Below are 10,860 nucleotides of genomic sequence, written 5' to 3'. Positions count from 1 at the left end.
TTGCAGTTTTTGGACTTAAACATAGAACGAACTGCACGATCTCCTTTCTATAAAAGCTTGATGTTTACCTCTATATTGTTCAGAGTCATGAAATGAATGTTACTTTTTGGTCCGGAATGAAATAAAAATGCAAAGCAGACAAACCAGACTTCATGGCTACCAAGGTGTGAAATACTACTTCTGCTGCACTGTGACAGCTGGATCCTGTGCTGACCATATATCGAGTGGATAGGCAGCTTTTGTTTCGATATGAAGTGGATTGTTGTAATTCACCTTACTCTCCGAATATCTTGTTTCATTTTCCTCTATTCCCGTGAAAAAATAAAAATTTTCTTTTGTATTGATACTATTTAATATATTGCATTATTATTGATTGATGATTTTTAAAACGAGTATTCTTTTACCATGTACACTATTTTAGATATATATATATATATATATATATATATATATATATATATATATATATATATATAATTTCATAGCGTCTTACATAAGTTGTATATTGATATATATTTGCCTTTGAAAACTATATGAAATTTATGAAAAAAACAAGATTTCGTCAAACAGGAATTCGAATGAACACCAATAGTTACGAAATTTAGTGTCAATCGTTGACACGGAACGAATGAAACTACTTTAGAGATGATCTTGGTATTGAATCTACGAAACGCTCCAGATATCAGAGCCGATTTCCACTGATGTTCAGAAAGAACTTTGGGATTGCACTTATCCAGATCTTATAATGACTAATGATCTTTTACGGTTTGATAATTTTTTGTTTCCTATTAATGCTGATATACTGTTTTTGTTGTTGTTGTTCTTTCTTAGCGAACACATAGTGTAGTGTTTGTAAGAACACACACACACACACACACACACACACACACACACACATACACATACACATATACATATAGATATCAGAGCCGATTTCCACTGATGTTCAGAAAGAAGTTTGGGATGGCACATATTCAGACACACTCACACATGTTGCATAAAATCCTCCCCCAACCCAATCTTATTGCCCCTCGACACCGTGGCCGAGAGGGTAAGGGCGCCAGATTCGAAACCCGCGATCGCGAGTTCGAATCTGCAAAAGGGAGCCAAAAGTGCTCCCTCTGGTTGCAACCTCGCCCGGGGCTGAAAGACATGGAAAGCCCCGGGCACAAAAATTACAAGACGCCCGCCGGTTGCAATCAGTTTTTCCCTATTTTTATGTGTGTATGTGTTCGTCTGTACTTCTATGTAAAATATACGTCCTAATAATTAGAAGATAATGGCGAGTGAGAAAAAAAAAAATTAGAAATCTAGAATATGTGAAAGAAAAAAAAAAAATGCGAAACATAGTTTTCCCCTACTATGTATTTATGTTCGCCTATGTATGTTTCTCTACTTATGTGTGTGCGTGTGGACGGAAACAGTGCGAAAGAAAAAGAAAAATTGCAAAATAGATACAGAAAAGTGCGCAAACAAAACGAAAAATAAAGCGAACACAAGTGAAAAGGTTACATAAAAATGAGAAAAGCAAAAGTAGAAAATGCGTCAAAAGTGTGAATTAAGAAAACAGAGATAGAGAATAACATTGCTGAATAAAAAGAATAAATCGGTAACAAAACAAAAGGCACAAAAAACACACACAAAAACGTCGAAATTTGCGATATGAAACAGAATTGCAACATAGATAGGAAAAAATAGAAAAGTGACAACAGATAAGAAAGTATAGAGTACGAAGTTTACTTTACGGTGGCTTATATATTCATGTGTGTGTGTGTGTTTGTTTGTACTTGTGTGTGTGCGTGCGGGCCGTGTGCAACAAATGATAGGTCAATAAAAATTCCATTCTTTCCCATTTCAGTGTAGGACGTCAGAACAAGCCATCTGTCCCATGTAAAATATACGTTTATTCCAATGAATCGTGTAATTTTATGTGTGTACATTAATGTCTGTGAAATTCAGTGTCCATTAATGTATGTATATATCTTGAGCAAATCAATATTCGAACAGATATGGCAACCAAAATAAGCGGAGAAACAGAAAACTGAAGAAGAGGAACAACCTAAAAGATATAGAATGCGGAAAGATGAGAAAAAGCGAAAGTAGAAAATGCGTCAAATATGCGATAAAAGTTCGAAGAAAAAGGAAGAGAATCGACCCTGCCATTAAAATATAAAGGAAAATGAGAAAAAGTGAAAGTAAACTATACGTCAAATGTGCTATAGATATGCAAGAGAAAAAATGGGAAACAGCTAGCTATAGCAAACAAGAAGGAAGTGAAGAGAGAAACGTGTGTAAATGAGAAAAATCGAAAGAAGAGAATGCGTCTAGAGTGCGATAAAAATGTAGATTAAGAACACTGCAAAAGAGAAAGAAAAATTGCGAAATAAATTCAAAATAGGCGAAGAAAAGTGAAACCATGAAGCATTCGTCAAAACTTATGAGAAAGAAAATATGCGATGTAGTAAAATGTTAAAAGAAAGGAAAAATGACGTTAACAAATAAGAAAGTGTAAAATGTACATGATACAATAATAATAATGATAATAAGAAAAAAAACTAGAAAAACAAGCCGCCCTGCTTGCAGTCAGTTTTCCCCTGTTATGTAAATAGCTAAAGAGCTTTCACTCCTCCCCCCCCCCCCATCTCTCTCTCTCTCTCTCTCTCTCTCTCTCTCTCTCTCTCTCTCTCTATATATATATATATATATATATATATATATATATATATATATTCATACAAAGATACATACATAAATGTAGATACATTCAAATTCAAGCCGATTACGGCTTGAATTTGCGGTATCTTTGCACAACACCTTCGCATAACCGATCGCGGCGATTTTAGTATCAATGGATTTCTCTCACCCTCTTGCACATATACATGTAGATGTATGTATGGATGCGTGTAAGCAATGTGTATCATAATAACACTGGTAGTGATGATAATGAGAAAACATAAGAGTAACGGCAATAATGAACACCGAATACCATTCATATCAATATTTTTGTTAAGCACCAAAACTGCAGTACAAACAAACTGTATTTGCAGCAAAACAACAATTTGTAGACAATTATTAAGAAAAATACCAGTTTTTTACATTGCTTTAAGAAGAGTGTGCTCCACTCGTCCATTAATATTAGGCACATTGTCACTAAAACTGAAATTTCTTGTCAATTCAATCTAAAAAATGACATAATGAAAGTCTTGCACATGATTGTTATAAAAGCTGGAGGTGTAAAACCAGTCGATTGACACACACACACACACACACACACACACACACACACACACACACACACACACACACACACACACACACACACACACACACACACACACCAAGTATCTAATGACTGAAAAATGCGAAACAAAAAACGGTTCTCATGACAGTGGTCAGTTCTCTTCGGCGTTTCAGAACTCGACAGCAGTTTCCTAACCTAAACGTAGCTATTTCAAGGCTAAGTTAAAATGCAGATTGTACATAAACTTAATAGAAGCTTCGTTTCATGGAGTTAAGAGGCTACACAAGTTCGCTGTAAAACAAATAATCACAAACAAACAAACAAACACACATCTTACCATAATTACAAGACCATTCTTTAGAAATCTATTTCTAATTTCTTTAAAAATCTATTTTGAGTATCTGTTTATTCTTTCTAATCTCTCACAGTTTTTTTAACCCCTTTGTTTTGTTTTGTTTTCTTCCTCTTTTTGTCTCTCTGGCATTTTTCCCTTATCATCTGTTTGATATTTCTGTTAATTCCGCTTTCCCTGTTTCCCCATTTTCTCTCTGATTTCCTGCCTTGACCGATAATCTTTGAATTCTCGCTTTCTTTTCCTTTTCCTTTTCACATAGGCCTATGCTGTATATCTGTTTTTGTCCTGTTTTCTTCGTTATTCCCCCCCTCTTTCTCTGTGTATTAATACCTGGCTATAAACAGCTTCTCGTAATTTCTTTCCCCAATCAGCCGCGATCAAATAGCATTCAAATCTCATAATAAAACAAAAAATACAGCCTCCCCGCAGGTAAGAATCAAAGGCGTAAGAAACTATGATCAAAACAATAAAGTAAAATGCGCAAATAATGAAAAAAGAAAAGGAAATACAAAGAAGAAGTATGAAAAGAAAGTAACGTTACATAAAAGGCCTATATGAAAATAATGAAAATAATGATAATTATAATAGTAATGATGAAAATAATGCCAATGATGATGATAATAATGATAACATATGATTATGATTATACTGATAATGACCATCATGATGATAATAATAACAAAGATGATTTTAATCATGATAATGTTAATGATGCTAAAGATGATAATGAAGGAATTAATGATGATACTAATAACAACAATAGTAGTAATGATAATGATGATAATAATGATGATAAAAAGGATAGTAATAATAATGATAATGATGATAATCACAAGGATACTGATATTGATAATGAAAATGATTATGATAATGACAATAATGGCAATAATGAAAAAAGTAATAATAGAGATAATAATGATAATAGAAATAATAATAACAATAGCTATGATAAAGATGATAATGTTGATAATGATTATGATAATTATATCTAATGGGGATAGAAATAATTGGCAATCATAATGATCCTCATAATAATTTAAAAATAGGATCATAATAACAGTAATAGGATAATAATATAAGCAATAATAATTATCATATGACAGTAAGAATAGAAGAAGGATAAAACAATAATTATTACATGATGCTAAGGGCAGAGAATCTAAAGAATAATGATTATGATGATTTCTGCTTTATAAGTCCATCTTTCTCAAATCACTTTAAGTTAGCAGGGTGGCGCAGTGGAAGCGCGCCGGGCTCATAACCCGGAGGACCGTGGATCGAAACTCTGCGTTTTATATTAACTTTTTTTTCTTTAATAATATAATGTTAATGAATCAATGGTAAGGCTAAAAGATAAAACAAAGAAGATAAAAAGATGTATAAATGGATTAGAAAAACAATAAGAGAAAAATAGAGCAAATGACATATGATAATAATAATAATAATAATAATAATAATAATAATAAAAACAATGATATTAATAATGATAATAATGGTAGAAATGATAATGAAAATTATGATAATAATGATAACAATAGTAATAATGCTGATAATAATGATAATAACAGTAATAATGCTGATAATAATGATAGTAATACTAATGATAATAAAACAACAATGACCGTGATAACGGTAATAATAATAACGACAAAAATGATAATAATTATGATAATAGTAGTGATGATAATGGTAAAAGCAATAATAATAAAAATGATAATAGTAAAATGGGAAAGGTTAAGGGTCAACCCCCTTAACCTTTCTCATTCTACTAATCCCTGCTCTACTTCATCTGCTTCCTTCTCTTTCCTTCTCGATGCCATACTTTCCTGTAACTAATCTTTGACATCTAATCCCCCACCCCCCCACCTCTCCCCGGATTCTTCTCCTACTTTTCCAACTGTTTTCCCTGTTTTCCTTGAACATTGCTCCTATTCCTTCCCCAGTGACAGATACACTGCAATTCACTCAATCGCCCTACTCCCTTACCCCCCCGCCTTTCTACTAATCTCTGCTCTGGTTCACTTGCTCCCCTCTTTCCCTTTTCACCGCCATACTATCCTCAAATGCTCTCTAATCTCTGACATCTAACACATTTTATCCTAATCTTTAATTCTCTTTTCCCTTTCCGACACAATACCTTATCATGGAGCTTTATGGCCTTTGGTGCCGAACACATTTCTTCGTTTCAGGCATTAAGCATTAAAACGGATCTTTGCCTCTGAACTTTTTGTTGATGTCTTTGTTGTTGTTGTCATTAAGATTATTACCATTATCATTTTTATTATCATTATTATTATTAGTTACTATGCGTTATTATTATTATTATTATTATCGCCATCATCATTACTATCATTATCATTTTGTTGCCATTATCCTTATTACTATCATTATCATTATTACTATCATTGTCATTATTATCATTGTTATAATTTTGTTGCCATTATCGTTATTACTTTCAGAATAATCCGTTTTCAGCTCTGAGCATTTTTTCTCAAATTTTGGATGATTCGAAAATCTACGATGAAGGACAGTTTTTTTGTTGCTTTAATTTAATTATCTCTGTCTCCTGGCTGGCTTTGTTTTCGATATGATTGTTGCGATTTCTATTCTATATTCTATCCCATTTAATCTCTGTAAGTTGGGTAGGCGCCTGAATAAATGAGGCACTGACAAGCCTTTCGTCCGAAGCGGTTGAAGTGCCATCGTCTCGGCACCATCGCCTTTGCCTTCGTGTCATCTCGAGCGAAAGCTTTTCTGGAAAATGACACGATTTTCCCGCTCATAAATTGAGATGATTCAGAGTTTGGCAATTCTTTGTATGGGTAATTATTAGATATTCATTAAACAGAATTTAAAGATAAAATCCCTAATGCCACGATATCACAAAAATGCCCGGTTCGCCAATATTTGAAAAAAAGCCAGTAGCGGTGAGTGAAACAGCTGATCAGCTGACCATCTACTGCGAGGGAAAGAAGCCACGTTTTGGAACCATATAATCAATACATTTATAGCAAGTGACGATGCATACCAAGGAAAATCAATGTTTAATACTAAATATTAATACTTAAAACCGGTACACTGTAATTGAAATTTCTCGTTTTTGCAACCAATAAAACTGTACTTTCATACTGTCATCGTTCGGGATCGAACCGAAGACCTTGCGCGTGTGAAGCGCACGTGAGAACCACTACAACATCGAACCAGAAATAATGCTTTTTCAGTGTTTTGATGCAATTACTGGTAAATAAGAGAAGGAAAGATAGAGCGAGAATAGCGAGATAATAAAAGCGAGAGAGAGAAGAAATAGGCGACAGAGAGCGAGAGTAAAAGATAGAGGGGGGGGGGGGCGAGAGAAAAAACAAGCAAGAGAAAGAATGGCGTATGCATAGCAATGAAAGAAATCAAATTGTGAAGTGTTTCCGTGTTATTCCCAACCGCCTGTGCAAAACAAAAGGAGGAAAAAACAAGAAAACAATCCTGGCGGCTCTCCTGCGGTGCAATCTCTGTCCTTCAAGACCTGATTTTCCCTCAGGTCGTTCGTCTGAACCAAAGGAACCGCCTTAATCTGCCCGCCTCACCCCCGGTCGCCTAAGTAGGCCTACCTGTGGTCGTTTGGGATTCAGGAAACCAAAGTCTAGGCTGGATAACCTGCTTTTATTCGGGAGTTTTATAGAAACGTGGACAGGTTTTATGTTTCGTGTCTTTTTTCGTATTTTTAAATAAAGCGTACGTTTTAAATGTATATAGTTTCTTTAAATGAAATCAAAATCTAACTTATAATAAGGATTAAATTACGTAATTAACGTAATTGTTCCGCAGTAGTTAATACGTGATGCTCGCGCTACCACAGATCACCTCCTAAGATGCCAACCTTGTTTTACAGTTCGTTTTAACTAGTATAAGGTGGGCGCCCTTGTTAGCGACACGCTACAGTGCCCTTGTCCTGCTGTCTATATAACACTTTCTCTTTATCTCTTTATTCATAATTAGCAAATACACCTAAACGACATATGTTAAAATAATTATTTGTAATTGGATTATTTCTTTCGTATGGTATGAAAAAGTCTCCCGCTCGCACAGTTAACCAAACATCTCTTCCCATATTCATAATACTATGACACAAATACTACGACACTCAAGGCTACTTCCGTCTCAGAATGCACCATCTGAATCAATTTCCCAACACACTGAATCAGAAAGTTAACGCGCGCTGAACCAGAGCGAATACCACTCGCAATTAGTGGCAGGTGTGTACAGGTGTTGAACAGCTTCTCGTGGATGGAGTGGATAGCAGTGAATGTTTTGGATCAACAAGAACAACAAGAACGCAAAGGGAGAGAGGGAGAGGGGGGGGGGCAGTGAAAGAGACAGACAGACAGACAGACAATAAGACAGAGATAAAGAGAGAGAGAGAGAGAGACAGACAGACAGACAGACAGACAGACAGACAGCCAGAGAAGGAGAAACGGCCCTAATAGTCTATTCGGATACAGATGTGGGCTGCAATGAAAATATTAAGCAAGGGAAAGAGAGAATGATTAATATTAATACGTGGATGGACTTTTCACTCAATAAGTCGGTTTAAAATTCCACGTTCATCTTGCAAGCTTTGCCCGTTCAATTTCTGTAGACTTTTCATACATACAAACACACTCACACACACATATATATATGTGTGTGTGTGTGTGTGTGTGTGTGTGTGTGTGTGTGTGAGAGAGAGAGAGAGAGAGAGAGAGAGAGAGAGAGAGAGATTAAGAGAGGGAGAGAGAGAGAGATTAAGAGAGGGAGAGAAAGAGAGATAAAACCAAACAGACAGAGAGACAGACAGACAGACAGAGAGAGCAAGGATGAGGGAAAGAAAGAGAGAGAGAGAGAGAGAGAGAGAGAGAGAGAGAGAGAGAGAGAGAGAGACAGACAGACAGACAGAGAGAGCAATGATGAGGGAGAGAGAGAGAGAGAGAGAGAGAGAGAGAGAGAGAGAGAGAGAGAGAGAGAGAGAGAGAGAGAGAGAGAGAGAGAGAGAGAGAGAGACAGAGAGACGGGCCTAATAGTCTATTCGGATACATATGTGGGATGCAATGTAAATATTAAGGAAGAATGAAATGGAAAGAATGAATGATTAATTTTAATATGTAGATGGCCTTTTGACTCAATAAGCACATTTTCCAGGCCATTTATAAACTCATATATATATATATACATTTATATATACTCACACACACAGACACATACACATACACACACATATAAATGATATACATATATAATTATGTATACATATATTTGTTTAAATTAGATGTTTAAATTATCCTATACGATAAGAAAAACAGTAATGTGATAGACTTTATTTATAAGTAGAATCTTCGAAGAGAAAATTATTTCCACGTTTATCCCTCGTTTCCTTTGTATCTGTTTCTCTTCATCTCTAGCAGAACCAACTTTTCTCTCCTTTATTCTTTTTTTGCGAAAGAATAATATCGTATCTTTAATTCCGACACTACAATATGCAGTGATCTGAAGCAGTATATTTGATTTTTCCCAAACATTTGTTATATTCTTTTGATATTTCCTCTTTCGTAGAGACGTGCATATCAAATTAGTGGCCCTGATGTCCTTTGTTTTGATTAAAAGCAAAGAAATGAAAAAAAAATTAGTGTTGGACCACGGCAGGATTCGAACCTGCGAAGTTTGGACTCGAATTCCGTCCGACGCCTTATCCACTAGGCTACGCGGTCATGGAGAAGATTGGGTCGCATCTCGTTTATATGTTCACCGATTCGGATATGTTGCTTCTTGGCTTAGCTGACACTGTATATATATATACATAATACATGATACATAAGTCGAATACATAAGTGTGATCCACAATGAAAGCAGTGAAAGGGTAGGTGTGAGTAGGTGTGCGTGTATGTGTTCTTCAGGTGTGCGTGTATGCGTGAGTGTGAGTACGTGTATATGTGAGTGTGTGCGTGTGAATGTGAGTTTATGTGTGAGTGTACGTGCGCAAACGAGGATAACTATATGAGGGCTTGCGCGTGTGCACGTGAGCAAACACGAACGGAGTTACTTTTACACTTTTGTGTGGCCATGTGGATATTCATAAAACTGCGTTGCACATTAAAATTATATATATATATATATATATATATATATATATATATATATATATATATATATATATATATATATATATATATATATATATATACATACACACACACACACACACACACACACACACACACACACACATATATATATATATATATATATATATATATATATATATATATATATATATACTTTCAATCACTTCATGTATGGCAAGTATTGCACACATTATTTGGGCCATATCTCATACTCTTCTTCATTACAGATTCTTTCTTCTTTACTGCACTTTTATTTACAGATAATAAACTAGAAAAAAATATGGCAATAACCGGACCTTATAAGGCAGTTCCTGTTTTTTTTTTTTTTTTTTTTTTTTTTTTGATATAATTGTTTGCGCAAGTGTGTCGTCTGCGTCTGGTTCATCAAGTTTCATGCGGTTCTGTTGTCTCGCCTCGTAGGTCTTAATGAGTCTGCGGATACAGGTGTTAATTCGTGCATTTTCACTTGCAGAACTGATCGCGAAAGAAGGATTGATATCGCGTGGATGGATTTTTCTCTCAATAAGTACATTTTTCAGACCGTTTAAAAACTTACGTTAAACTTACGAACTTTCTCTTTTCCATTATCAAAATACTTCAGCTCTATTTAGATTTATATATATATATATATATATATATATATATATATATATATATATATATATATATATATATATTCACATATAGATATAGACGTGTAGACACACAAACAAACAAACACACATAGATATATTCTCGCGTGCGCGATTTAGAATATATATTCTAATAAAAATATGATGTCCTTTGTTCTGATTAAAGCCCACGGCATGTAAAAGAAAAATATCCGAGAATTGACCGCTGCAGGACTCGAACCTGCGAACTTTGGATCCGAAATCTAACGCCTTTTCCACTCGGCCACGCGGTCTGTGTGTAAATTGTATCTTTTTTATATATACACCAATGAGGATATGCTTTTGTGTGGATTAACTGCTACTATATATGTGTGTGTGTGTGTGTGTGTGTGTGTGGGTATGTGTGTGTGTGTGTGGGTATGTGTAAATAAGTACATATACACACATACATAGATGGATAGGTAGATACATATATAGAGAAATTAAGTCTGGGAGAGAAAGAGA

At 34.9% G+C, this 10,860-nt stretch overlaps 1 non-coding gene across 1 annotated transcript; it reads right to left on the bottom strand.

Annotated features, from left to right (window-relative positions):
- Nucleotides 1-10,576: 10,576 nt before the first annotated feature.
- TRNAR-UCG (transfer RNA arginine (anticodon UCG)) lies at nucleotides 10,577-10,649 on the bottom strand. Its single transcript has one exon. It is a non-coding gene; the product is annotated as a tRNA-Arg (tRNA).
- Nucleotides 10,650-10,860: the final 211 nt, after the last annotated feature.

The sequence above is a fragment of the Penaeus vannamei genome, chromosome 11 (assembly GCF_042767895.1).
Source record: "Penaeus vannamei isolate JL-2024 chromosome 11, ASM4276789v1, whole genome shotgun sequence".
In the NCBI taxonomy this organism is placed as follows: Eukaryota; Metazoa; Arthropoda; class Malacostraca; order Decapoda; family Penaeidae; genus Penaeus; species Penaeus vannamei.
The sequence above is the reverse complement of the archived record's forward strand: the minus strand, read 5'-3'. Positions and strand labels throughout refer to the sequence as shown.